The sequence below is a fragment of the Scyliorhinus canicula genome, chromosome 8 (assembly GCF_902713615.1).
Source record: "Scyliorhinus canicula chromosome 8, sScyCan1.1, whole genome shotgun sequence".
In the NCBI taxonomy this organism is placed as follows: domain Eukaryota; kingdom Metazoa; phylum Chordata; class Chondrichthyes; order Carcharhiniformes; family Scyliorhinidae; genus Scyliorhinus; species Scyliorhinus canicula.
This window is the reverse complement of record NC_052153.1, coordinates 19,290,802-19,316,034: the sequence shown is the minus strand read 5'-3', so window position 1 is coordinate 19,316,034 and position 25,233 is coordinate 19,290,802. Positions and strand designations below refer to the sequence as shown.

Sequence of the window (25,233 nt, the reverse complement as noted above, 5' to 3'; positions counted from 1 at the left end):
GGCCAGCATATGGATCCAGGATCCACTGCTACTTGTTATATCGGGGTGTTTGATGTGGACTGTCTGAAGTGAGAAAGAGCTCTGGCAAATCTAAGAGCCTTCATGCTGATAAGCACAATAATTCACAAACCAGTTATTATTTTAAACCCAAGTTAGAATCTAATCTAGACTGAACGGCCGTTCCAAAGGCAAATATGTGGAATAGTTTTAATGCATTAAATGAGGCCTTGGAACATAGGGTTGATAAACAGACTGTTATCTTCATGCAAACACAACATACTCCAGATGCAACTAATTCTTTATTCTTTCATGGGATGTGAGCATCGCTGGCAAGGGCAGCATTTGTTGCCCATCTCAAATTTCCCTTGGCTTGCTAGGCCATTTCACAGGGTAATTAAGAGTCAATCACATTGCTGGAGTAACACAAAGAGGCAAGTCCAGGCAGATTTTCATCCCTAAAGGATATAATTTAGCCAGATGGGTCATCATTACGGAGACTAGCTTTATATTTCAGATCTGTTCATCGAATTTAAATTCCACCAGCTGCAGTGATGGGATTTGAACCCGTGTCCCCAAAGCATTAGCATCAGGCCCCAGTCGGAAATACAATTGGCAATGATGGAAACAGAAGGCAACAGTTGTGGGGTGGCACAGTGGTTAGCACTGCTGCCTCATAGCACCAGAGACCCGGGTTCAATTCCAACCTTGGGAGACTGTCTGTGTGGAGTTTGCACTTTCTCCCCGTGCCGGTGTGGGCTTCTTCCGGGTGTTCCGGTTTCCGTCCACAGCCCAAAGACGTGCAGTTTAGGTAGATTGGCCATGCTAAATTGCCCCTTGGTGTCCAGAGATGTGCAGGTTTGGTGGGGTTATGGCAATAGGGTGGGGAATGGGCCCAGGTAGGCTGCTCTTTCGGAGGGTCAGTACAGACTCGCTGGGCTGAATGACCTCCTTCTGTACTGTAGGAATTCTATGGAGAAATAATATTGAGTGAGAAACAGGGAGTTCAAGTCACAAGGTATTCTAATGAAAGGTGATCAACCTGAAACATGAACTCTGATTTTCTCTCTCTCTCCACTGATGAGTCCTGGCTGGTTAACATTTTCCAGCATTTTCTGGTTATATTCTTAATTCCCAGGTTTGGGAGACATGGGAGGCACCAAGAAATGACCTATTCTGGTTTAAGCTGTAAACTTTCTTCTTCTACAGCACTCTCTAACCCAAGTTGCAACCATTCCACAATAGTCGTGGTGATCTGCCGAAGGGCAGATGTAGCCACCGATGTTGGCCATTCCCTCAATACAAAATGGAGGAACGCAAAGCTTGCAGGTTAAAATGGACAAAGTTTGCAGCACAAGCAGGCTGCACCAAGCCAATGTGTATTCTGTCTGCTAAGAGAGCAGACAGCACCGAAACAAACATTCCGCATACTAATGAGGCAATCTCCGGGATAGTTAACATAGTAATGGAACGATCCCAGGGACAATGGACACAAATAGGGAAGTGATTGCAACAGTGTATGGGAAACCAGACACCCCGGCACCAGCGGGGTTCGAAAACAAAGCACCTGAAGGCCCGCCCAGCAACCGAGGGACAGCCTCAGTATTGGGGGGATTCAAACAAATCGATTGGGAAGAGACCCAATCGATTCCCAGCAGGTAATGGGTCCGCCCAAAAGGACGCGAAGCCCTAGGACCTATAAAAAACAGGTGCCACACGGTTCGTTCTTCTTGACCAGCCCTCCTTTCTGGACCAGCCTCTCGACCAGCCTTTTACCGAAGAAGACCTTGACCGAGAGAGAGGAGAGGTTTGGGACAGCAGCCGCCAGCAAGTAAGTGTCTCACAACGATCGCTACCAGAGATAGACACTCCTGACCCCTTTTTAACTCGTACCAACCTGAAGTCTGCGGATCAGTGCAGAGCAAGAGGCCTTGTCCCCTGATCCGGCAGTTCCCTTTAAAATAAGTATTGGTTTATTTAGTGGTAGGAATAGTTTAGTCATCTTAGCGTGTGCAGGAGTAGATTATAATTGTGTTATAATAAACTCATTTGTTTGAACTTACTAATTGGTGTATAGTTTTATTGCTTTGAACTTGACCTTGAAACTTGTGGCGGTATCTTAAAGATACCTGGCGACTCCAGAGCTAAGTAACGAAACAGAGCCAAATCGAGTGTTAAGCACACTCACCCAGAATGAGCAACACAGATACTCTGTTCGGTTCTTGAATACTCATCGTCTTTCACTTTGCTCGTCAGCTGCTCACCGAAGCCTCCCATTTCCAATTTCAAATTCTCCAGAATCCTAATTCTCTTTCTCCCTTGTGGTCCACATGCCCTCTAATCTTCCTTCACTTGCTTCCTTCAGCAAGCTCTCATGCCTGAGAAAATATGCGGATAAACAGTGGCCCGCGGGCATCGGCCAGCCTGTGGATCCGTCCAGCTGCAGTGCTGGTGAATACATGGTGTGCCAAGTAGGCACATGCAACTGGTCCTGCCACCTGGGCAATTGGCATCAGGAGCGGTGTAAAGAAAATGCAGATCCTCGGACATCTTTAAGGTAAGTACTTCAAGGCAAAATAGAATTGGCCAAGGAGGCAGGCTTTTCTTGGTATGCGCGGTCGTTGTGTTAAATGGGTGAACACAGGCACAGAAGCAGTGAAAACAGCACAAGACAAGATTCATTATTAGAATACTGTTTTGATTTGCTTTTTGGTTTCCTTGGTATTTAACCTGTCATTTCAAAACCATTTTACACTCTGATTTTAACACTCCCATGTAAATTTAAGTCAACCTTGCTAATAGCTTTGGTTCCCTATTGTTCCCATTCCCTCACTCATTCCTACGGAAGCCTGGTGCCTTGGGTCCTGGCATTATAGGATTTGAACCTGGGACCTTTGGGTCTGCACACAGATAGCAATACACTGAAAAATGCCTTCAGCTACTAGAGTGGCTACCTATCGATAATCTATCATCTTGCATTCGTGTGCAAGTCCCGTCAATACTTTTTTGTATGTTGCTGTAAGGAAGAGTTTCAGAGGCATAGGATGGGGTTTATTTTTCGGTTTGCACCCTCTTCCACCAGGGAACCCACAGCAGGGGTCGCAGTTGGAGGGAGCGGATAATCCCATCAGCAGGAACGGCTGGAATATCTCACCCATAAGTATCTGAACAGTAACTATTCATTGTAAAACATAACTATGTATAGGTATACAAGACAGTAGACTTCCTCAGCTCAAGATCATTCAGACTACAACTAATCACGTGGCTCCCTTTACATCATCAATCATCATCATCATCATGTGGAGGGCATGATTTCCGCCGTTCAACATTGACTTTTTTAGCCTTCAACACCCAAATATTACAAGTCTTTTTCCAAATATATTCCCATTTATATTTCCATCCTACCCCTTCCCTCCACCAAGTCCCTGCCTTCACAGGTTTTTAACGGTCTGATGGTTTCACAACCTCTCCCTGACGGTGTTGTTTTGAAGTTTCGGGGATTGGCAGTCTGGTTTCCATGTTCTGACTTCAGCTGTCCTTCAGGAGAAGCTGCAGCACTTGGTGTTTTGTCTGTCTGAGGCTCAATACGTGAGCCTTTCCTTCCTCTCTTGTCTGCTGTACTTTTCCCTAGCAATTTCCCTCTCGAGGCCGGACGTCACAGGTTTAACTCTTCCTTCACCTTGACTCTGTTCCCTATCCTCGTTCATTGAAGTAATGCGGATTCTTTTTAACAATTTAGTCTGCCGCGCTTAGTCTTCAGAGCGATGACTCCTGATGTATCGAGGAATCCTGCATTATAGTGCTGAGGAAGGCATTTGAGTAACGTCTAGCTTATTCTCCAACTGCAGCAACCCCAATGTGATAGTATGATCAGTAACCACTAACATAGACAGGGTGACCTCACCTGTTTGGGTTTTCTACACCCAGAGCCACCAGTTCTGGTGAATGGATCAGTGTGGGTGCACTTACTAAGGTACCAATATTGAAGGTAAATGCTGGATGGTGCCATCACCTCCTATCACCTGGGTTTCGACTTTGATCCTCTCCGAATAATGAAGTCACACTCAGGTATTCAGCAAACCAGCTGGACCTGTTTCCTCTTGCAGGTTGAAGAATGTTACCTTTATCTGTTTTGAAAGGAAGCTGGATTATCTACATCAGGCACAAAAGTTTGTCAAAAGTTTTGCATTGAAATCCCAATCGAGGACATCAGCACTGTGGAAAGTTTTGATGGTCTCCCACTTGATATACTCAATGGCTGCCTGTTTCATGATATCTTCCGCTCCTTTGTCGAGTTTGAGGGCAATACAGGCAATTTCCTGACTGCGCATCACATGAAGCTTTGTCTAAAAGGCGTCTCCAGTATCTATTGTTCCCATTTTGGAACAGTTCGAGAAGTGTGCTTATAACTAGTAGTCTGATCCTTCCTGGGCCATAAAATGCTTGTCTGTTGTCCACAGCCAGAGCTTGGCTAGCCACAGTTCTCTATCAAACAGGACTGGCGCACTTGCTGCATGGCACAAATCACTCCTAGGAAGCATTGTTGTTCTTCCATCATGCTGTGACACTTCTATTTTTTTGATGGTTTTTTGTGCAAAGATTTTCTGGTGATCCGCTGTATGTTTAGAGGTTTTTGGTCTGCACATTCTCCCCAAGTGTCCCAGCCTTTTATACTGGAAGCATTCGACCATGTTGGCAGGACACTGTTCATACCTGTGAGGCCTTCTGGCACCACAGCACTGACATGGTTTACTACTATCTTGAGTTTTAATTGCATGCAACCTTCTTTGTCCTGAGGAGTGTCTTTAGCATTTTTTTTAAATGAGCAGTATAGTCATTGGGGATGTTCTGTACCATGATTCATCTTCCGCTCTCAATATAGCTTAATGCCACTGACGGACCTCAGATTGTCGGTCAGTTGCAGTGATCGGCAAACTTTTCCACCTCTGCCCCAACTTCAGGATTGTTACGATTGTAAATATCTTTAAGGAGGAAGCTAAATTGTGTTGTGGAAATTACTGAGGTTTTTACCTCTTGTCCTCAGTAGGGAACATCCCGACATGCATTCTTCTAATTATCCTACTTCCTGATGCTCAGGAATTCCTCCCAGAGACACAGTCTGGCTTTCGATCAGGCAAATCCAGGAAAAATGTTGAAATCAATAGCATGAACCTTTCATTGCACTCATCAACCTGACCAAAGCATTTGAATCAGTAAATCACAGGGCTCTGTGGATTGTGCTCCAAGGATGCAGATGACTAAGAAACTTCATCACGAGTAGGAGGTCTGAAACCGGCCCCTTCAAAATCTGGACTGGTCTCCAGCAAGGCCCTGTGATCACCCCCATACTATCTACAATCGACTTGACAGTAATTATTCACTTCAAAGATCAACTGCTTTTGTGGTGTCAGTATTAAATATCGTCTGGAGAGGGCAGCACGGTGGCCTAGTGGTTAGCACAACCGCCTCACGGCGCTGAGGTCCCAGGTTCGATCCCGGCTCTGGGTCACTGTCCGTGTGGAGTTTGCACATTCTCCCCGTGTCTGCGTGGGTTTCGCCCCCACAACCCAAAAATGTGCAGAGTAGGTGGATTGGCCAGGCTAAATTGCCCCTTAATTGGAAAAAATAATTGGGTAATCTAAATTTAAAAAAAAATATATCGTCTGGATGAAAAACTCTTTAACGTCAGTCACCTCTGTGCCATATATGTTGATATATATGTTCTCCTGCTTGTGGATGACTACAATGTTGTTTCCCACTCTGCACCAAATTTACAAGCCACTCTCGCTCTCTTCAATTCTGCACACAAGAACCTTGGCCTATGAGTTCTGGTTGCTGCTACGCGGAGCTAAGCCGCACGTTCGGCAGCTCCCGCTTTAATAGGACTTGTGGGCTCTTTTAAGGGCCCCAAACGGCGCTGATTCAACGATTCCCGGTGGATAAAGGGGTCTGGAGCAAAACCCCCCCCCCCCGGGATTTATGGAGCGGACCCGGAGTGGGGCGAGGAGAAAAACGGCAGCAGCTCCCCTGGAAAAGCGGGGGAAGGTGGACAAAATGGCGGCTGGTGGAGCCCCTGAGGAGTGGAGGCAGTGCGCGTCTACCAGGACTGGAGTGCGGACATGGCTAAGCGGAGGGCCGGGTTCAGCCGGACGAAGGCTATGCTCCACAGCAGGCAGGTGAAATTCGGCATGCTGCCGCCTGCGCGCCTGTGGGTCACCTACAATGACCGACATTACTATTGGGAGTCCCCGGAGGAGGCGTGGGCCTTTGTGCAGGCTGAAAAGTTTGACTCGAACTAGGGATTGGGGGCTGTGGGGGTTTTTTGTATCACTGTATATGCTGTTGCTGGTTATTCTGTTTGGTTTTTTTTCCCGCTTTCGGATGTTGTTGGTTATGGTTTTGTGTTTTAAGGGGGGTGTTGGGGTCTGTGGTTGATCTGTTTTTGTTTGTACGGGACTGGTGGATGGGTTGGGACTGCTATTTGGGAGCTGCGTTGAGGGGGTGGGGTGGGGTAGGGGGAAAGCTCGGGCTTTCCTCTGGTTTCCCGCGCTGCGGGATGAGGGGGGTGGAGCTGCAGACAAGGGGCGTGGATACCAGATCCGTTTTCCCGCGCGGGAGCGGTGCCAAGGAGCTGCTGCGGGGGGTGGGGGGGGGGGGGCTATGGGCTATGGCTAGTCAACGGAGGAGGGGCGCGGGGTGCCCCCTGGTCCAGCTGATCACGTGGAACGTGAGGGGGTTGAATGGGCCGGTTAAGCGGACCCGGGTGTTTTCGCATCTGAAGGGGCTGAAGGCGAACGTGGCCATGCTCCAGGAGACTCACCTGAAGGTGGCGGACCAGGTTTTTCTGAGGAAGGGGTGGGTGGGGCAGGTTTTCCATTCAGGGCTCGACTCGAAGAACCGGGGGGGGTGGCGATCCTGGTGGGGAAGAGGGTGGCGTTTGAGGCGTCTGAGGTTGTGGCTGATAGTGGCGGCAAATATGTGATGGTGAGCGGTAAGCTGTAGGGTGGTGTTGGTTAATGTGTACGCCCCAAATTGGGATGATGCTGGTTTCATGAGGCGTATGTTGGGCCGCATTCCTGACCTGGAGGTGGGGGGCCTGATCATGGGGGGGGGGGGACTTCAATACGGTGCTGGATCCCCTACTGGATCGTTCTAGTTCAAGGACAGGCAGGAGGCCGGCGGCGGCCAAGGTGTTGAGGGGGTTTATGGACCAGATGGGAGGGGTGGATCCCTGGAGGTCTGGGAGGCCGAGGGCTCGGGAGTACTCTTTTTTTCTCCCACGTGCATAGGGTTTATTCCCGTATTGATTTCTTTGTCCTGAGTAGGGGGCTGGTCCCGAGGGTGGAGAATGCCGAATATTCGGCTATAGTGATTTCGGACCATTGGGTGGATCTGGAGATGGGGGAGGTGCGGGACCAGCGCCCACTTTGGCGTCTGGACGTGGGGTTGTTGGCTGATGAGGAGGTGTATAGGAGGGTCCGGGGATGTATTGAGAGGTACCTCGAGGCCAATGATACTGGGGAGGTCCGGGTGGGGATGGTGTGGGAGGCTCTGAAGGCAGTGATTAGGGGGGAGCTGATCTCCATCCGAGCCCATAGGGAGAGGGGGAGAGGGAGAGACTGGTGGGGGAGCTGTTGAGTGCAATAGGAGGTATGCGGAGGCCCCGGAGGAGGGATTGCTGGGGGAGCGGCGTAGCCTGCAGGCCAAGTTTGATTTATTGACCACCAGAAAGGCGGAGACACAGTGCAGGAAGGCGCAGGGAGCGGTCTATGAGTATGGAGAGAAGGCGAGCAGGATGCTGGCGCATCAGCTTCGCAAGCAGGACGAGGCTAGGGAGATTGGTGGAGTGAAGGATAGGGGAGGGAATGTGGTGCGGCAGGGGGCAGAGGTCAATGGGGTCTTTAGGGACTTCTACAGGGAACTGTACCGATCGGAGCCGCCGGTGGTGGTGGGGGGGGGGGGGGGGGATGGATGGAGAGCTTTTTGGACAGGCTGCAATTTTCAAGGGTGCAGGAGGAGCAGATGGAGGGACTGGGGGCGCCGATCGAGTTGGAGGAGCTGGTCGGAGGGATTGGCAACATGCAGTCGGGGAAGGCGCCGGGACCGGATGGGTTCCCGGCGTATAAGAAATACGCGGACCTGTTGGGCCCCCTGTTGGTTCGGACCTTTAATGAGGCATGGGAGGGGGGTGTTTTGCCCCTGACGATGTCACAGGTGCTGATTTCCCTGATCCTGAAGCTGGATAAGGACCCCTTGCAGTGTGGATCATATAGGCCAATTTCACTGCTGAATGTGGACGTCAAGTTGCTGGCGAAGATCTTGGCCACTAGAATAGAGGACTGTGTGCTGGGGGTGATACATGAAGATCAGGCGGGAGGCAGCTGAACACTAACGTGCGAAGGCTGCTAAATGTGATAATGATGCCGGCGGCAGAATGAGAGGCGGAGATTGTGGTGGCATTGGATACGGAGAAGGCCTTTGACAGGGTGGAGTGGGGGTACTTGTGGGAGGTGTTAGAGAGGTTCGGGTTTGGTGAGAGGTTTATTAAGTGGGTGAGGTTGCTGTACAAGGCCCCGATGGCGAGTGTAGTGACAAACAGGAGGAGGTCCGAGTACTTCAGGCTCTACCGTGGGACGAGGCAGGGGTGCCCCCTGTCCCACTTGCTTTTTGCTTTGGCAATTGAGCCTCTGGTCATGGCGCTCAGGGAGTTGGGGAGGTGGAGGGGTCTGGTGCTGGGTGGGGAGGAGCACCGAGTGTCGCTGTATGCAGATGACTTGCTGCTGCATGTAGCAGACCCGGTGGGGGGAATGCCGGAGGTGATGGAGATTCTTGCTGAGTTTGGGAGTTTCTTGGGCTATATGTTGAACCTGGGCAAGAGCGAGCTGTTTGTTGTACGCCCGGGAGATCAGGAGGAGGGGATTGGTAGGCTCCCGCTAAAAGGGGCAGTGAGGAGTTTTAGGTACCTGAGGGTTCAGGTGGCTAGGAGTTGGGGGACCTTGCATAACCTTAATTTTACTAGGTTGGTGGAGCAGATGGAGGAGGAGTTTAAGAGGTGGGACATGCTGCCGCTGTCGTTGGCGGGTAGAGTACAGTCCGTGAAAATGACGATGCTCCCGAGGTTTTTGTTTTTGTTTCAGTGCCTCCCCATTTTCATTCCGAGGGCCTTTTTTAGGAGGGTGAACAGCAGCATCATGGGATTTGTCTGGGCGCACGGGACTCCGAGGGTGAAGAGGGTCTTTTTGGAGCGGGGCAGGGATAGTGGGGGGCTGGCGCTGCCCAACCTCTCTGGGTACTGTTGGGCGGCTAACGTCTTGTTGGTAAGTGGATAATGGATGGGGAGGGGGAAGCATGGAAACGGTTGGAGGTGGCGTCCTGTGGAGGCACATGCCTGAAGGCACTGGTAACGGTGCTGTTGCCGCTTCCTCCAACGAGGTACACTGCGAGCCCGGTGGTGGCGGCTACCCGCAAGATTTGGGGGCAGTGGAGGCGACACAGGGGGGGAGTGGGGGGCTTGGTGGAGGCCCCGTTGCGAGGGAACCACCGGTTTGTCCCAGGGAACATTGACGGCGGGTTCCTGGGGTGGCACAGGGCGGGCATAAGGAAGTTGGGAGGCCTGTTCATTGACGGGAGGTTTGCGAGCCTGGGTGAGCTGGAGGAGAAGTTTGAGCTCCCCCCGGGGAATATGTTCAGGTACCTTCAGGTTAAGGCGTTTGCTAGGCGGCAGGTGGAGGGGTTCCCTTTGCTGCCCCCATGGGGGGTAAGAGATAGGGTGCTTTCGGGGGTGTGGGTCGGGGATGGGAAGGTGTCTGACATCTACCAGGTGATGCAGGAGGTGGAGGAGGCGTCGGTAGAGGGGCTGAAGGCTAAGTGGGAAGTGGAGCTGGGGGAGCAGATTGAGGAGGGGACATGGGCGGACGCCCTGGAGAGGGTGAACTACCCCTCTTCACGTGCGAGGCTTAGTCTCATCCAGTTCAAGGTACTGCACAGGGCTCATATATCCGGGAGGAGGATGAGCAGGTTTTTTGGGGGTGAGGACAGGTGCATCAGGTGTTCGGAGAGCCCGGCGAACCATGCCCATATGTTTTGGGCATGCCCGGCACTGGAGGAATTCTGGAAGGGGGTAGCAAGGACGGTGTCGAGGGTGGTAGGATCCAGGGTCAAACCAGGCTGGGGACTCGCGATATTTGGAGTTGGGGTGGAGCCGGGAGTGCAGGAGGCGAAAGAGGCCGGTGTTTTGGCCTTTGCGTCCCTCGTAGCCCGACGGAGGATCTTGTTGCAATGGAAAGGTGCAAGACCCCCAAGCGTGGAGACCTGGATCAATGACATGGCAGGATTCATTAAGCTGGAGAAGGTCAAATTCGCCGAGGAGATCGGTACAGGGGTTCTTTAGGCGGTGGCAACCTTTCCTCGACTTTCTGGCTCAACGATAAGGAACTAGGTCAGCAGCAGCAGCAACCCGCGGGGGGTTCAGGGGGGGTATTGTTTATGTTAAGTTAATTATTGTTAATAAATTTTGTTGTTTATTGGGTATGGGGGGGGTGGGGGGTGGGTTCGTTATATGCGTTGTTGCGGGTGTCGGGGGGTGTTTATTATTGTTATTATTATTATTGTTCTGTTGCTATATATTTTTCAAAAAAATTCAATAAAAATTATTTTTTTTTTTTAAAAGAAACTTGACCTATCCTTGAATGTTGGCAGTAAAAATCTCATATCAACCCACACCTGATCAACCAAATATTTCACCTCCTGTATTTGTTGAAGGAGACTTGAATTTCTTGAGCACTTCCTATAACCTTGGTAATCACTTCCTCTCTCAAGAGGCCACCATTGACGATGGGGATTCAATATTAGATCAGCTATGCCGGCTCAACCTTCTACAAACTACAGCAGTGAGTGACAACAAAGACCTCCAAAAATCAACAGAGGTCCGAGTGCATAGGGCAGTTGTTGTCACCACACTCTTGTACTGCAGTGAAGACCTGGACTGTCCATCAATGACATGTAACAGCGCTAGAAAAACTCCATCTGCAATGCCGCCACCACATTCTTCGGATTCAATGGGAGTACCGGCAAAGAAACATTAAATGTTCAAACACTTGGACACTCCAGGTGGCCGAAGAGCATCTCCTGAACAAGTCTTGCTTTTCTCTACTCTCAAATGGCCAACATTTGAGGAGGGATAAAGAAAATGCTTCAACAACACTCTGAAGCTCTCTAAGATGTGTAGCAGCATTCACATTAATGGCTGTGAAGAGCTTGCTACCAATCATTCAAAGCGACAACAACTTGCCAGTCATGTTGCCTCACGCTTTTTTAGTCCCAACGTCTGTGTGATGAGGCAGGGAAGCTGCTGGGACGGAAAAGGGAGCAAACTCCTTCGCTCAGGATCCCAGTATTTCATGAGACACGGTGCTCCTTGTGCCCAATGATCTGTGGGTCAAGAATTGACCTATTCAGTCACATGAAGACTCCATGGCATAAACTCACCACTGAGTAAACGTCACCCACGAATTGAGGAGCAGCCGACATACACTTAAATCCAGCCCACATTGCATGTTAATTCTAACCTTTATATGCCATAATCTGCTCTCCATTACATCATTTAACAGACAAACACAACATAATTAAAACACCACTTCCTCATTGCAAGCATGCACACCTTTTCCTTTCCTCACATGCCACCATTAAAGTACCACCCATTTCTATCACTCCTTCCTTGCTTCACATCCCACACACTTCACGTTCAACATCTTGATCCATTTTGCTTCTTCTGCACCTTTTATTGCATCCACTATATGCACAACACCTCTCTCCCTCCCCCCCCCCCCCCCCCCCCCCCCCCCCCCCCCCCCCCCCAGGGAAGAAACAACTTGAAAAAGAAATGCAGAAGTTGTATTATTTGAAGACACTAATAAAATGTTGAATAATAATCAAAGCTACTGTTTTGGAGAGCTGCATTATTGTCTCAAACTCTGGCAACAAGAATTTATTTTACGAGGAACAAAACATCTGAAGCTGGTGTAAAGCTAACTTATGTACTGACAAATAGTGTGGGATTTATACAACACAAGAAAGGATGACCGTGCATCACTGGATGTCTACAATGTTGTGACAACGGGTGGAATTTTCTCAAAATTGCACAGAGCGTTGGATCAGGTGAGAAAAGCTGTGTGAATTCGCTGGATTCACAGGTTTTCTCGCCTGATTTAACGGCACTTCTCGTTTTTGAAGGTCAGTTAATAATTCCCGCTAGCGTGCGAAGACACGGGAAGCAAAGGCATTGAGCCTTGTGTGTGACATTTCGATGAACTGAAAATTTGTGGAAATAAGGTTCACACCCTTTCTGTGCGCGAACCTGATTACATCGCCGGCGGGATCGGGGAAGATCTTACCACCGCCAATCCCGTTATGGACCTCTGACCAGACTTAGCAGCCAGAATAGGATTTGCACCTGTGGCGAACGGGCCTGAGAATCACACCCAATTTGTGTCATAACATAGTTTCATTAAATCCTCATGAGGCTTGGCTTTCTCCTCAGTTCAGTTGAGGACACAAGACGATGAAAGAGCATTTCCAACATCAGACCCATCTGGTTCACAAATGTCCTTTCAGGAAGGAAAACCGCCATCCTCACCTGGTCTGGCCAACAAGCGACTCCAGATCCATAGTAATGTAGCTAAATCTGAAATATCCCAGCCAAGTTCAAGGGCAATTAAGGATGGGCAACAAATGCAGGCCCAGCCAGGGACACCCACATCACAAGGCCAAATAAAAAAGCATTGGAGGACAGTCACTTCTTAAAACCTTAAGTTATTTTGTTACATATCTTTGAAAAGCTACAAAGCCCCAGCTTTCAGACAAAATATTCGAGGACAAGACCTCAATATCCTGTAGTGTTCTTTACTTTTTAGAAATCTGTCAAACACGTAGATAACTGTTAATTGTAATTACGTTTGTTGTGGTTAAATCATCTTCAGATTCACACTGCAGAATGCACAGTATTTTTTTAATTCTTCCACTGGACGAGAGAGTCATTGGCTAGGCCATCATTTGTTGTCCATCCCTAATAGCCCTTGAGAAGATGATGTCGAACCACTTTGTGAACCACTGCAGTCCGTGTGTTGCAGGTGCTGCCACAGTGCTGTTCGGAAGGGAATGGAACCTACAGGGGGTGGTGTTCCATGTACATCAACGTATTGGTGACAAGTTTGAAATGGCACGGTTGATGGTGGCTTGATGAATTGCTGCAGTGCAACTTGTAGATGGTAGACATGTTGCCATTGTGCCTAGTTTCTTGTGTTGTTGGAGCTGCACTCATCCAGGCAAGTGGACAGTACTCCATCACACTCTGATTTGTACCTTGCAAATGGTGGACAGGCTTTGCCTGGTCAGGAGATTAGGTACTCAATGCAGGACTCCCAGTCTTTGACCTGCTCTTGTAGCCACAGTATTTGTATGGCTGGTCAAGAGAAATTTCTGGTCAATGGTAACCTCCAGGATGTGAGTGGTGGGGAGTCAGCAATGGTATTGCTGTTGAATATCAATGGAACATGGTTTGATTTTCTCTAGTTGGGATGGTCATTGCCTGGCACTTGGATAATGCCTCTGTGACTTGCCACTTCAGCACAAGCCTGAATACTATCCAGGTCTTGCTATATATGACACATACTGCTTCAGTTATTGGAGTTGCAAATATGCAATACCGTGCTCAAACCTACTTCTGACCTCATAATGGATGCGAAGACCATTGACAAATCAGTAGCTGATTTTTGGGCCTAGGACACGACCCTGAGAAACCCCTGAAACCACATCATGGGACTGAAATGATTGGCCTCCAACAACCATAATCCTCCTTTGTGCTAAGCATGACTTCAATCAGGAGAGATTTCCACCCTGATTCCCGTTGACTTCAATTTTACTACAGCATCTTGATGCCACATTCAGTCAAAATGCTATCCTAATGTCAAGGGCATCCAGCCTCACCTCTTTGAATTAAACTCTTTTGTCTATTTTTGGACCAAGATTGTTTTTGAGGTCAAGAGCCCAGTAGCCCTGGGAGAAGCAAAACTGAGCATCAGTCATTACTGTGCGAGTGCCACTTGACAGCACTGTTGACAAAGACTTTCATCACTTTTAGCCTGCTCTCCTGTACTCATTGGCGCAGGGTTGGTGGTCTGGTCTGATGGTAATCATGGAGTGAAGGATATTCCATGCCCTGTTTCCTACATTACATCACTGACTACAGTTCACAAGTACTTCATTGGCGGTGAAGTCCCGAGGCTGTGAAAGACACTATATAAATGCACATTCTTCTTCTTTATCTATTGAAAGGAATCAAGCAGGTAAACAGTCTGGTGGTTGATAGGTAAATCTACATTTTATGGACGGGGCACTTGTAAATTCATAAGCAAATCATTTATCTGATGAAAAGTTGGACATACTGGTTATGCTCATGTCTGAAAAAGAGTACTCAAGCCTGAAAAATTTAATGAATAGCTCATGCACAAGGGCTCGTGCACAAGGAGGTACAATTTAACTTGTACTGTTTCCAAAAGTGATCACAACATTTTACCGTGTCGAATAAATAATAGATTACACTGCAAAATTAACATTCATCCATTGTCTTCAGTATACGTCATGCATTATTTTAATCCCAGTACACTAGCCCACTTCTGGAAAATAAAAACAAGGCTTAAAACACCAATTTCACCTCCATCCATTTAACTTGCACTGTTTCCGAAAGTGATCACAACATTTTACCGTGTCGAATAAATAATAGGTTACACTGCAAAATTAACTTTCATCCATTGTATTAAGCATTGTATTGTGCGGAGTCTGCACGTCCTCCCCGTGTGTGCGTGGGTTTCCTCCGGGTGCTCCGGTTTCCTCCCACAGTCCAAAGATGTGCGGGTTAGGTGGATTGACCATGCTAAATTGCCCGTAGTGTCCTAAAAAGTAAGGTTAAGGGGGGGGTTGTTGGGTTACGGGTATCGGGTGGATACGTAGGTTTGAGTAGGGTGATCATGGCTTGGCACAACATCGAGGGCCGAAGGGCCTGTTCTGTGTTGTACTGTTCTATGTTCTATGTTCTATATACGTCATGCATTCTTTTAATCCCAGTCCACTAGCCCACTTCTGGAAAATGGCTTAAAACACCAATTTCACCCCATACTCAAAATATGGCTCATAACTAAAGCTCTCTTCCCTTTGTGAGCCTGAAGGATCCTGAATAGCTGCTTTCTTATTGCACCTATTTGCAATTGACAACTTTAAAAAGCATTCCACATGTGACACTGACACAGCAACATATTGATGCTGCAAGTTAACACCAGCATTTTGAGAGACATGGCACAGTATTAATTTTATATTCACTTTTACAAGTTACTGTGTCATAGATGAAAAGAGTTTCCGAGACAGTCTTCATTAACTTTGAAGTGTTTAACGATTTAAAATCAACAGCAGTGAAGTATCGGCCTATGGTTTTCAAGATGATGCGGGGGTCGAAGAGGAAGGGACTCATGTAAATATCGGCATAAATCCCAGAACCGCAAACTTAAAAGGAAAACATCACTCACCAGATGAAAACTCTGTTCTCACTCCAGGAAAAGCTTTACTTTCTTTTAGAAAAAAATGCACCCTGGCGACATAAATAAATTGCCCGCACATCAAAAAAACGCTACATGATCCACAGGACTCCGTTTGAAAGCTTAAGCTGCGTCTAATTCTACACACCAGACGATTCCCGTTGAAATAGCACAGATTTATTATAGCGGAGCTGCATGGTGTGTACAATGCTCCGCGCCTATCACTCTTTTAAATCATTTCAGCAGATTCTGTCAGGAAATGTATAACTTCCCTATTTGTCATTGCAATGTGATGGTGCAACAACACTTCATTTCAGTAAAGCAGCTGCACATGAACCAATTGGTGCCTCACTGCCCCCCTCTATGCTCTGTGGTGAAGCAGAGAGCTCATTTATTTCACTCCCCAAAAGGGGTCAGGCAAATACTCAGCATGACTTTGCAGCACTCCTGAAACAGAGAAACGGCAAACGCTCCCGAGACTGAACAGAGAGGGGCCTGAGAATACCGACGTAAGCTTCTCTATGTACCTTTTCTCAATTTACTCATTTCTGTAACTCCAAGGTACGAAGCATTGAATGGTTTGTTACCTCTGACAAAAATAAAACCGAGTTGATACGTTGTTCGCTAATCCCCTGATGCCAACAAATTCATTTGCAGTTGACCACTGGAGTGCTCGCACATTTTATACAATAAAACATTATTTATTTTTTTTAAAGGGGGGGGGGGGGGGGGGGGAGAAATCAGCTGTTACCCAACAGTTACTTGGAGAAATGTTCCCAACAATCTATATGCTGTACTGACAAGTTGAAACAAAAATGCTACGAACCTCTGCTGCTCACAGGAAGACTGTTCCTTCACAAACATCCTGGCAGGAAACTTTCAGAATGAAAGCTCCTCCCAAGTCACTCAGGGTTACATTGTTGTTCATGCCACAAGGCACATGTTGCATGGAGGCGCAGAGCCATGGAGGTCTACAGCACAGAAAAGGCCCTTCGGCCTATTGCCGGTCAAAAACGACTGCCCAACTATTCTCATCACATTTTCCAGCACTTGGCCCATAGCCTTGCAAGTGCGCATCTAAATACTTCTGAAATGTTAGGAGAGTCTCTGCCTCCACCACCCTTTCAGGCAGTGTCCATCTAAATCTCCTGCCCCTTACCTTAAATCTATGCCCTTGGCCATGAATCCCTCCACCGAGGGGATAGGTTTCTTCCTGTCTACACTATGCCCCTCATTATTTCATACATCTCAATCATGAACCCCCTCAGTCTCCTCATCTTCAAGGAAAACAAACCAGATCCCTTTGATCCTTGGTGCTTCCCAGGGTACTGCCGTTTATCCCTTGCCTTGTTTGCCCTGCCCAAGTGCATCACCTCCCACTTATCGGCATTGATTTCCATTTGCCACGGATCAGCCTATCTGACCAACCCATCTATATCCTGCTCACTATTTATCACCTCACCAGTTTTCATACAATCCATAAACTTATTGATCAACCCTCCTACATTCAAGTTCAAATCATTTATATAAACCACAAAGAGCAAGGGCCCCAACACTGCTCCCTGTGGGACCCCACTGGACACAGGCTTCTAGTCAGAAAAACACACCTCTGCTTCCAAATTTCCTTGGATCCCATTGGCTCTTACTATTGTTATCAGACTCCCATTTGTGACCTCATCAAAATCCTTGGTAGAGTCAAAGTAGAATCATAGAATCCCGACAGTGCAGAAGGAGGCCATTCGGCCCATCGAGTCTGCACCGCCCACTTCCCTCCTATTCCCATACCCTAACCTGCACATCCCTGGACACTAATGGACAATTTATCATGGCCAATCCACCTAACCTGCACATTTTTGGACTGTGGGAGGAAACCGGAGCACCCGGAGGAAACCCACGCAGACACTGGGAGAACGTGCAGACTCCGCACAGACAGAGACCCAAGTCGGAATTGAACCCGGGACCCTGGAGCTGTGAAGCATCAGTGCTAAACACTGTGCCGCCGTGCCACCCCGTCAAATGCATTTCCCTCATTGTACACCTGGTCACCCCTTTGAAACATTCAATCAAGGTGGTCAACATGACCTCCCCTTAACAAAACCATGCTGACCGTTCTTACGTAATCCCAGCCTCTCCAAATGCACAGTAAGAAGTCTTACAGCACAGGTTGAAGTCCAACAGGTTTGTTTCGAATCACTAGCTTTCAGAGCATTGCTCCTTCCTCAGGTGAACCTCCACGCCGGGTGGAACCATGTTAGAACCACGCCGACGGGAACGTGACCAGCTGCCGGTGGAGAATCACCACGGGGGCCTCTTTCAATGACCCCCAACTGGCGGCGATTCTCCGGTCCTCGAATCTGACGCCCCATTCTACGCCCCAGTGCCGAGCGCAATTTGGGTGCAGAGGCTCGGAGAATCCCGGACCCTGGCATCCCACTGGCGTCTCCACCGTGAAGACTGATGTAAAGTAACTATTCAGTTCCTCTGCCATTTATTTGTTTCCTATTATTACTTCTCCAGCCACATTTTCCAGTGGGCCAGTGTCTATTTTTGCCTCTCTCTTAGCTTTTATACACTGAAAAAAAACTCTTCCCATCTTCCTGAGAGCTTGCACTCATTTCATCTTCACCCCACTTATTGCTTTTTTAGTTGTCCTCTGCTTGCTTTTTTAAAGACTTCCCACTAATCCTCACCACTTTGTATGCTTTTTCTTTTGCTTCTTTGTTGAGATTATCGAATCATACAAATTGGAGCAGGAAGAAGGCCATTCAGCCCTTCAAGCCTGCTCCGTCATTCATTATGATCATGGCTGATCATCCAACTTAGTAGCCCCCTGATCCCAGCTTCCCCCCATATCCTTTGATCCCCTTAGCCCCAAGTGCCATATCTACCTGCTTCTTGAAAACATGCAATCTTTTGAGCCTCAAATACTTCCTGTGGTAGCGAATTCCACAGGTTGACCATTCTCTCCAACCTTGGGCGACTATCCGTGGAGTTTGCATATTCTCCCCATGTCTGTGTGGCCTATAGTCACAGAGATGTGCAGGTTAGGTGAATTGGCCATGGGGTTACAGAGATGGTGGTCTTTCGGACAGTCAGTGTAGACTTGATGGGCTGAATGGACTCCTTCTGCACTATAGGGATTCTACGGACAGACCCAGCTAAAGATCAATTAACACAATTGGGTTATGCTATCAGCTCAGAGTATAAGTGACAGAAAGCAACATCTTCATAGAATCCCTACTGTGCGGAAGGACGCCCTTTGACTCATCGAGTCTGCACCAACCCTGAAACAGCACTCTATCCAGGTCCACTCTCCCGTCCACCACCCTATCCCTGTAACTCTGTAGCCTAAATCTGCACATCTCTGGACATTAAGTGGCAAATTAGCATGGCCAATCCACCTAATCTCGTCTAGCCTTAAAGGTTTTGACTAAAACTCAGGCAATACGCTTGCCCAGATCCCTGAGAAACCCCCATCCAACACTCATGGAACCTACATATTTTTTGAGTTTTAAAAAGGTTTATTTTTTGGTCAGCTGGATACTACCACGCACTTTAAAAATAATTCTCCATCTTCAAAAAGCTGACTTACCATGGTAGTCGCCATCATCGGTGTCTGTTATCTCCGTAACATCACCAGACTACGTCCCTATCTCAGCTCATCAGCCGTAGAAACTCTAATCCATGCATATGTTATCTCCAGACTTGGCTATTCCAATGTACTGCTGGCTGGCCTCCCATTTTCTACCTTGTGTAAACTGGAACTCACCCAAAAGTATGTTGCTGCGGCCTAACTCGCACCAAATTCTGTTCACCCGTCACCCCTGTTCTCACTGGTTTTCATTGGGTCCCACACCACTCCTACCTCAACTTTCTCATCCGGGGTGTTTGAAACCCTTCGTTTTTATTTTTATTTTTAAATTTAGCATATCCAATTATTTTTTTCCAATTAAGGGGCAATTCAGTGTGGCCAATCCACCTAACCTGCACATCTTTGGGTTGTGGGGGTGAAACCCACGCAGGCACGGGGAGAACTCCACACGGACAGTGACCCAGGGCCGGGATTCGAACCCGGGTCCTCAGCGCCGTAGGCAGCAATGCTAACCACTGTGCCACCGTGCTGCCCTTTGAAAGCCTTCATGATGAAAAACTGTGATTAAATGTGATGTGGAGATGCCGGCGTTGGACTGGGGTGAGCACAGTAAGAAGTCTTACAACACCAGGTTAAAGTCCAACAGGTTTGCTTCAAACACGAGCTTACGGAGCACAGCTCCTTCCTCAGGTGAATGGAGAGGTATGTTCCAGAAACATTTATAAAGACAAAGTCAGAGATGCTGGACAATGCTTGGAATGCGAGCATTTGCAGGTAATCAAATCATTACAGATCCAGAGATAGGGGGTGAACACAGGTTAAAGAGGCGTGAAGAGCTCGTGTTTGAAACAAACCTGTTGGACTTTAACCTGGTGTTGTAAGACTTCTTACTGTGATTAAATGTGTTCCTGCCTGGAGGCTTCATCACGTGACTTATCCCACACTCCAGCTATTGGTCGGCCAACATTCATGACGCACTGGCTCACTATGCCAATTGGAAAGCAGCACGGTGGCACAGTGGTTAGCACTGCTGCCCCACAGTTCCAGGGTCCCAGGTTCAATTCCAGCCTCAGGTGACTTTCTGTCTGGAGTTTGCACTTTCTCCCCTTATCTGCGTGGGTTTCCTCTCACAGTCCAAAGATGTATAGGTTCGGTGGATTGGCCATGCTAAATTGCCCTTCGTGTCCAAAAGGTTGGGGGGAGGTTACTGGATTACGGGGAGAGGGTGGAAGCACAAGGCTTAAGTAGGGTGCTCTTTCCAAGGGCCAGTGCGGACTCGATGGGCCAAATGGCCTCCTTCTGCACTGCAAATTCTTTGATGCTACACTGGGATGATGCTTAATTTGACAGCCACACAGTCTTTTTCTCTTATTTCTTTTGGTAAAGAGAAAAAGACAAGAAAATTACAAAGAAATCCAATCATTTTTAAAATCCTGTGGGACTGGGAACAGGCTGACAAGGGGAAAAATGCATAGGCCAGAAACAGAAACTACCAAAATAGGCCCTAGCTGGAGTTGACTCGAGCCATCTGCAAGAGCACAAGTCAACACAAAAACTCAATGTCACTATGTGGACTTTGTGATTATCCGCTCACGGTAGGTATCCTGTTTACACAACAGGACAAAGAACATACTATGAATATGGAAGGAATAAAAGTTTTTCAGCAGGACGACCGACAAACAAAGAGGCCATCAGACTCCATAATGAGCTAATGGCTGGTCAGACAAGAGTGTTTCGGAGGGCAATGGCTCTTGATTGAATCACCCTGGCTGAACAGGAGCATCCTGTTTATTCCCATTAATGAGTTCAAGTCTGGATGGGACAACAGAACTCAGGCCAGATGTGGGCATATACCTCTGGCTCAGTGCTAGCAGAAGGAGTATAAAAGAAGGAATATCGGAACAGATAATCAGTGATAACCTGCGCGTTGCCAGGTACAACCGTCGCCAGGAAGAAGGAACGTTGGGCTCGGAGCCCAGAGAAGATAGCCACAATGAGTGAACGTAGCCTGGCCAGCCTTCTTCATTATGTGTGGGTAATACCTGGAGCTCAGCTGTGAGGCACAGTCATATTTTGTGTGAGTGATGTTGAAGATTGTAACACCCAAATAGAATAGAGTTTCTATAAGATAATAGTTACCGAATATGAGAACTGTGAATAAAATTGGGTTAAACCTCAAACCTGTTATGTCCTTTGTTCATCTCATAAGTAAAGGCACCTGGGTAAAACATTTTACTGATAATAAACTGGTCAGAAAAAGAAAAGTGTTCGATAATTCACCAGTCAACAGTCCCAATGACTTTTCTCCAGGGATGCACGCATTGTCCTGGAGATTGACCAATTCATGGAAACTCCAGGTCAATCCTGGAGGATCGGCAACCCTACTTCATGACCTCACTTCCCCCGATCTCGATAAACCGCTCCAGTCCTAAAATGTTACGCGGAATCAGAAATCCACTAACTGGGGTCACTAATACTTTCCACTGCTCTTCTTGCACCATTCTTGGAAGCCACGTATTCCAGCAATCTTAAAAATTCAGGGTATTGTTGATGGTTTTCTTTGCCATGGTAAGATGTGCTCGAGCAGGATAAAGCTCCATCTATAGTAGGGTTGGGGAAGTGAACGAGAAGGTAATTTCTTTGTCTGGATTCAGGAATAGTGCTAAATCCTTAGAAAGTGGCCCTTGCAACCTCACTTGCACCTTCCCAGCTTAATTCATCCTGAAAACATTAAATTCATTGTGAAGACTTGACGCTTTATGGCTGAGAAGTTTACAGCCAAGGTTTAAAAATTCTGTAGTTGGTTTTATTCATTTAAATTTTTTTTTCATTATTTTATTCATTTTATTGTTTTTACAAGTTCAGGGAGGTTTTATTCATTTAAAAAATTTTATTTTACTCTTTTTTTTTACAAGTTCGCGGGGGTGGTTTATTTACTAAAATTTTACAGGAAAAAAATGCAGAACTTTGGACAGATGGAGACTCCATAGCTTCCGACACAGGAAGGCTTCACCTTCGTCCAACAGGTTCCATTGGAGGAATGTGTACGAGGGCCAAAGGGACCCAAAACCATTTCCTCCATTTTTGACAGCAGCAAACAAGGTAAGACAAAATGTGGGTCACGCAGGTCGGCCGGCGTGGGTCGCGAAAGTCGGCCGGCGTGGGTCGCGAAAGTCGGCCGGCGTGGGTCGCGAAAGTCGGCCGGCGTGGGTCGCGAAAGTCGGCCGGCGTGGGTCGCGAAAGTCGGCCGGCGTGGGTCGCGAAAGTCGGCCGGCGCGGGTCGCGAAAGTCGGCCGGCGCGGGTCGCGAGTCGGCCGGCGTGGGTCGCGAAAGTCGGCCGGCGTGGGTCGCGAAAGTCGGCCGGCGTGGGTCGCGAAAGTCTGCCGGCGTGGGTCGCGAAAGTCGGCCGGCGTGGGTCGCGAAAGTCGGCCGGCGTGGGTCGCGAAAGTCGGCCGGCGTGGGTCGCGAAAGTCGGCCGGCGTGGGTCGCGAAAGTCGGCCGGCGTGGGTCGCGAAAGTCGGCCGGCGTGGGTCACGGAATTCGGCCGGTGTGGGGCGGGAATGTCGGCCGGCGTGAACGTTGGGCAGCGTGGGGCGCGAACGCCGGCCGGGTTGGGTCCTGAAGGTTGGCAAAAATGTGTCCCCGGAAAAAAAGTTTGAAGAACACTGACTTAGAAGAGGTAGCTTTCCTGTGGGACCGAGATTGCAACTGATTTGTCACAAAATAAATTTATTATTTTAAAAAAGAATGACATTTCATTTTTTTTTCTTGACATAGACTGATTTAATATGCTACCCACAGATACATGTGACGCACTATACGCCAAAGATGATTATATAGATAATGTCATTACATAGATGTTGAACAAATGAGTCAGAGCAAGAATGTCAACACTATTCAATAAATGATTAATAAACACTTTTAAAGGGTATAAAGTCCTTCTACAAATCATTAAGGGGGTCAGGTTTTAGGGTACCGTGCAACAAAATTACACATGTGGAACTCCCACCTAAATTTAGGAATATGCACCTGCGTTTCATTGGGGCGAAAGTTCAGACGGAGCAGAAATCGCTTGATTGAAAGCTAGGGTTGTCAAAGTACAGTGCTTTTCTAAAACAATCTCACTGCTATGTTCTTGCCCCTACGCTGCACATTTGCCAAAATTGAAGCAAAGAGGTGGCTTTTTAAATGAAATACCAAATTCAGCAATCCCAAAATTGGAATGTTTACATTAATGGGAAAGCCAAGCTGTAAATGAATGCCAAATGCTTTCTTTAAAATAAATTTAGTCTAAAAGCTGCAAGTCAACTGGTAAATCTCCAAATAACCTGCTAAGAACAGCTGCTTCCTTTGAGCAAACTTTTATTACAACATCCGCTACCCTTAATCATGATAATCAAAACAAAAGCTCATAATTATTTACTACGATTTAGTGAAAATCAAACAAGTATCTATACCAGGGGTGGGCAAACTACGGCCCGCGGGCCGCATGCGGCCCGCCAAAGGTATTTCTGCGGCCCACCAAGTCATTAAAAAAAAAAAAAAAATTTTTTTTTTTTTAATTTTTTTTTTTTTTTTTAAATTTTTTTTTAAGGTTAATGCGGGGGGGCTGTTGGGTACTTACTGGTATAGGGTGGATACGTTGACTTGAGTAGGGTGATCATTGCTCGGCACAACGTCGAGGGCCAAAGGGCCTGTTCTGTGCTGTTCTATATGAGGCGCCCAGAATCATAACCGGGTGAAGTACTTATTTTACTTAATATACTATGCGGCCCTTTGTGACTTGTGAATTTCTGAATGTGGCCCTTGCACGGAAAAGTTTGCCCACCCCTGATCTATACACAAGTAAACATAATACTTGCGACTTCAAGGCTTAATAATAAATGTTGTTGTTTTTTTCCGTATTCTGAACAATGTTTATTATAAAATACACATTAAGATTTTGCAGAAGTAAATGTGTTTTTCAGATTGACTCAAAGGAAGAATAGGGGAAGATGGTATATTTTCACTGGGGAAGTCAGCGCTGAGGGTTCGTCAAATTATAATGACAATGTTCTGTGACAGGAATGGTTCACGAAGGGACATCTTTGGTGAGTTAAATGGACAAATATTAGAGGCAGAAAACAATACAGACAATATGACTGAGAGACAGTATGTCAGTGGGATTAACATTCAATCACTTGCACAGATGGGCTATACACGATGGGCTGAATGGCCTCTGATTCTTTACTTCAATTTTGAGTCAAAGCCTCATGGCACCAAGTTCTGATTATTAGTTATAAAAAATGACACAAGATGCCATAGATTATTTGTCATGGAAGAAAAATTAAAACAAACTGAAACAAGAGTGGCATATTTTTAATTATGGTGTCTAACTCCCACGGTTGCACTACAATTCTGATTATTACCTTGAGGTTAACTTATTTTTTAAAGTCAAGGCATTTATTAAAAAACATTTTCTGCAAGGTATCCTTCGGTTGCACTTTCACCCCCAATCTCCACTCGTCCATCCTTTTTTTAAAAATAATTTTTATTGAGAAATTTTGACTTTATACAACAATAACGCACCTTAGTAAAATACCGAAAATAACAATAATATTAACAATCATATACATTCGCCCCATCCCCATGAACAACCCAGCATTTTAACAACAACGCAAATTAACACACTATAAAGTTACAGAATAAACACTACAATAATGCACCCCCCCCCCTCCCGGGTTGCTGCTGCTATTGACCCAGTTACGCATCTGACTCAAATAATACTAAGTGTATTTTAGCCCCAACTATAAGTCAACTGCCGGCTTAAACCACCACTGCTCATCCCCAACCTCTCAGCGAACACGTTCTCTCCTTCAAAATTTGGCTTCCAAATGCGGCTTCCAAATGCCTGGATTTCTCTGGACATCAAGACAACGGCTAAATTTTGCCAGCTGTTTTGCAAATCCAACACCGCAACCATTTCCTGGCCCCAACCACATGTGTTTCAATAGCTCACCCACAGGCTTGCTTTTATGGAATATGGTCACTCTGGAGGCAGAAGGGCCGATCAGGAGTCAG

The 25,233-nt window shown here is 47.2% G+C and overlaps 1 protein-coding gene across 2 annotated transcripts in view; it reads right to left on the bottom strand.

Moving 5' to 3' along the window:
• LOC119970146 (tyrosine-protein kinase JAK2-like) overlaps positions 1–25,233 on the bottom strand; it is a 274,667-nt gene that overhangs the window by 154,001 nt on the left and 95,433 nt on the right. Inside the window, exon 1 of one of the 2 annotated variants that reach the window (XM_038804241.1) lies at positions 15,573–15,803. The exons of the other annotated variant lie outside the window; for it this stretch is intronic. The gene's annotated coding sequence lies outside the window, so the exon portion shown is untranslated. Of the gene's footprint in view, positions 1–15,572; positions 15,804–25,233 lie in introns of those variants that run through there. 2 annotated transcript variants of the gene reach the window in all.